The sequence below is a fragment of the Haliotis rufescens genome, unplaced genomic scaffold (assembly GCF_023055435.1).
Source record: "Haliotis rufescens isolate VD_foot unplaced genomic scaffold, xgHalRufe1.0.p SCAF_37, whole genome shotgun sequence".
Classification (NCBI taxonomy): domain Eukaryota; kingdom Metazoa; phylum Mollusca; class Gastropoda; order Lepetellida; family Haliotidae; genus Haliotis; species Haliotis rufescens.
Window position 1 is genome coordinate 4,372,134 of NW_025964079.1, and position 4,986 is coordinate 4,377,119.

Below are 4,986 nucleotides of genomic sequence, written 5' to 3' on the forward strand. Positions count from 1 at the left end.
TGTCACTGAGTTGTCTGAGTCATCGTTCACTTGTTTGTTTGGTTTGTTTACGGGCCGCCGTCGCATGGCAGTAGCACAGTTGTGCAGCTTCAGGCAACATACACTTACATTTTTAAGCAAATTTTGTAAATGACAGATGCTATCGGTAGGGCAGGATATGCTTACCCTGGAGGCATCCCGGATTTCAGTGGTCCATTCATTTTCCGTTCTACGCCAAATCTGTTTGGGCGGATAATCTAAATTGGTTATTCTCTTCCTTGACAATTGGTGTTTTATGAATATGTAAAGGGGTTCGTCGCTTTTGTTTACACACATACATTGTTTGAGAGACATTTCTTAGACGTTGACGGATGGCAAAGTAGACAATTTACGGATAACAGCTTCTTTACTATAAGGAATACTATTAAGACGTTGTTATCCATTGTGTCTACTTTGACATCTACATTGTAAGTGACTAAGATATGAATGCTAAACTGTTTCACCGTCAGGATGTGGTGTTTGTTGCTTCACATACATTCGAAAAGCAGTGTAAGATATATTCCGTATTCGACGTAATAAGCGCCCAAGCCGACATTTGTTAAGATATTGGCTAGTGAACAATTCCTCTTAGCACCCCTTCCGATTGATCAATGTACACAAGACTTATTTATTCGCGTATAATACGTACTCGTGTGTTATATGCACCCTTAATTATGGGCATTTAATTTTGGAAAAATATATCTGTCGTACATAAACATTTCAGGCTGTCAGCATAAACCACGAAATTTATCTATGACTTTCAACCAAAATCTTTTCACCAAAATAATATTCTAATAAGAGCCCCCTATTTCTAATTTTGAGAGCGCCCTGGGCGCTTTTTACGTCGAATACGGTAAGCCTTTGTTTGTTTGCCTTTATGTATTCACCCAGTGCTCTATTGTTTACCTCCACGTATCTCTATCAAAGATTCATTAACAGAAAACGATCGAGCACATGTGTCGAGTAACGTGTGTCGAAATCAAACGGCAGGATTGGTTCGTCTACTGTCATTTCGCAAGGACTGTTGTGGGGCGGTCGGGTAGCCTAGTGGTTAAAGCGCTAGCTCGTCACCCCGAAGACCCGGGTTCGATTCCCGACATGGGTACAATGTGTGAAGCCCATTTCTGGTGTCCCCCGCCGTGATATTGCTGGAATATTGCTAAAAGCGGCGTAAAACCTCACTCACTCACTCACTCAAGGACTGTTGTGGCTATACATTAAGGTAGCGCAGTAATGTAACATGTAAAACCTGCCATACAGGTATTTAAACTGAAGTGAAATATTTTTTTACGACGGCTGCTCACATTGCGTTTCATATGACATGACAAGCAGCCAGTGATTGATGTTTTGTCACCGGGTCGTAAAACCACGCTCGTCACGCTCTAGTGACCGTACCGCCTCCATACTCGAAACTTTCCGTGATGTCGGCAGAGCTCGGTGTCTTAATGTCTAGTTAGAAAATGTGTTGCTCGTGTATTAAATTTTCTAACATTTTAATCTCATACTTTTATCATGTATTAATTGGATAATTTTTTATATGTTATCTCATATGTATGTAATGCTCTTGGTGTATTTGGGGCGGTCGGGTAGCCTGGTGGTTGAAGCGTTCGCTCGTCACGCCGAAGACCCGGGTTCGATTCTCGACATGGGTACAATGTGTGAAGCCCATTTCTGGTGTCCCCCGCCGTGATATTGCTGGAATATTGCTCCATACTCACTCACTCTTGATGTATTGAAAGTGTTTTTGTAACTTTAATTTTCATGCAACAGCGGAAGTATCTAGTACTATGTAGATATTTATATGTATTTATGGAGATTTTTGCCATCCTACTAATTGTACATATGTGGTTGTAAATGTTTACTGCCACCCTCAGATAGCTCATGTTCACCCCATCATTTTGGTACCGACATCTTCCATATTGGTTAAGTAGTTAGTTTGCTGTTATGGTTTTCTCATTTTAGAAAACACATCCTGTTAGCCCACCAGATGCTGCCGTTCTCCCGGCTAGCAAGGGGAGGTTGCCTTCACCGACGTCCGCGCGTCTCGTATAAAGGTATCGACACAGACACATTTGGTAAGCCTCCATAGCAAAAAGATGGCAAGCCCAATGGGACGCAAGTAAGATCGGCAGATGGCTATACAAAATTCAACCCAAGGTCCAACAAAAGCCAAACTCATGCTCAAATGAAAGGAAAATTGAAACTGCTATCTCACGCCTCAGACTTGGTCACAAAAAGCACTATGACAAGGTTTGTTCATCTTGCAATCAGGCTGAAACCATTGACCACCTGTTACTAGAATGTCAAGACCATGCCCCAGCCCGGGCTAGGTTAAAACAAGAATTGCAGTTAGATCCGCTATCTGTCATAGATCTCCTAAAGCCAAGAGATGCAATAGCGAAGGCCAAACTAACTCTATTTCTGAGAGATGGACAGCTGCTCGAACGTATATAAACAGAGCAGCCAAGGATAAAAATGAAATCATATCAATATAAGAAAATAGAAATCATATCAATGCAAAAACAGAAATTATGTGAACACCGAACTCACAATAGATATGTGAACCCTTCTCACACACAGGAGTCCCAAAGAGGGACAGGTCAGCCGAAATTGCCTAGGCAGAAGGCGACCTCTTAAACACCTTATGCAACAACAACAACAACAACATTTGGTAAGTTACAATACGCGCATCTTCCAGCGGCAAAGGTGTTAACTGACTTTATGCCGCGGGCAGATGCAATACGCGTGGGCACAGCAAAAGGACTTTTTTAATTTTTCATGGCAAATCCCTCCCAGACACCGCACAAACGAAAATCAAAACGTCCTCGCTGCAATAATACATGACATTCACTACTTCCAATCGGCAAGTAAATCTACTTGGGAAGTATCTGACGACCCATGAAGGAAGTGACCACTTCCCAATGTCAGTATATATCAAAACTGGATTTGCTATTTAAAAATTGACTAAATGCCCACAGTCCTTCATGGGCAGACAGGAACGTGCAAATACGACAACATCGTAGAAAAATGGGTTGAAGACCCACACGTCATAACCATGTCCACATTACATGGAGTTCATATGACCTCACAATTGCCATGAAAAACCTCGCCTCACATTGCTGATGGCAAGTCAATGATAACACTTGGAGAAGTGACCACGTTCCTATTACTCACCTTCATAGTTAGCCCACCACAAGCAGAGGAACAGCCCAGTGACCATGCAAAGGCTGTTTGGCCCAACTTCAGGAAGGAATGTACATCATTCAAACCCTCAGAAATTGCCTTGTCACCTCAGCAACTATTGACGCAGCTGAAAAATCGGCTCCAAAAAGCCCGGCACAACTCCCGTACCATGGTAAAACAGGGAAATAGCAAAAACAAGGAGATTGAGCAAGAAAGGTCAATATAGGTAAAAAAAAAAGGGGATAAATCAACCTTCGCCCAAGTCTGAGCAGCCACCACAAAAGTAAGACATCACATAGACTATTCCATTAAAGAGTCATGGCAGACCTTCTGCAAATCTCTAAATGAAGAAATAAATGCTGGAGCATATTACATGCACACAAGGTTTAAACGTAAATCTTATTCCCAAGTTAGCCAACGCCCACATAGTCAAAGAAACAGCCAAAATTCTAGCTGAGCACTTCTCATCTGTCAGCAGCAACAAACATTGCAGCGAAGAATTCAAACAGGAAAACATGCTTGTGCCTAAGACGTCAAAACAGCCGCAAAGCAAGCATCTGGTATACAATATATCATTTACTGTAACATAGTTTGATAATGCAACGCAACATAGCAAAGGCACTGCACTTGGTCTTGACACAATCAGTAACGATATACTGAAGAACCTACCTGATCAAACCAAGATCTTTCTCAAGGGAGTTGTACAACCTTATATGGTCCAAAGGATAAGTCCCAAAAGCATGGAAACATGCTGCAGTTATCTCACTTCTAAAGCTAAGAAAAGACGAAGCCCGATCACACTCACTTCAAACATGTGAAAGGCTGTGGACGTCATGGTTACAAAAAGGCTCATGCATCACCTTGAAACTGGCAACCACATCAGACATGATCAAATCGGCTTCAGGAAGGAACACTCATGTCTAGATCATATACTGAGACTGGAAAATGATATTACAAAAGCTCTGGGTGGGGTCCTAGATCAACACCTCATTTGGAATGTGGAATGTGTGAAAAACAGATGTAAAGACCTGAACGCATTACAGTTCCTCTGGGGGCACTTAGCTGGACCTCTACAAATCACTTATCAGATCAAAAATAGACTATGGTTGTGAGGCCTTTCACTCAGCATCGAACACTCCCTCACTAAAGCCATCGGGGATATTAGTATGTGAACTCGAAGTCACAACTGTGATGACATTCAGCCACCAGAAAGTCACACCCATTGCCTATTACCAATCAGTCCTGCTGTCACCTACCATCGCTAGTTAACTGACAATTGCTACTCAACTAGCACCAATTAACTGTTAGCTTCCCTTGTTAAGTTTCCTCCTTTGTTATCTTATTACGTTTTTTGTTCTTAAAAGTGCATGTACATGTATATGTTGTTTGCTTCATAGCATTAATTCACCCGAAACATTGTGTTTCTCACAATAAAAAAGTTGACATTCTCAAATGCTCTCTCTTATGTGTATCACTTCTAAATGACATTTAAAAACCGTCAATGGATTCTATTGCTACTGGGGAGTCATGTCGAAACTTAGTTTCGCTAGTAAATAATTGTGGGGAGAATTTGTATCTTGTACAGACTTTAACCTGGTGTTACTGAGCTTAAGTTATTAGCTAGGGCATAATATCTTATACCCCTTTTTCTAGTAATCCGTGATTAATATTGTTGCTGGTCATCTATAGCCCCATTTTTATATCATATCGTATCCTGATAATCAGACAGTTTTAATGTTCTACAACTAGTTTTAAGTCAATCTGTGATATATTGCTAGTTATCTT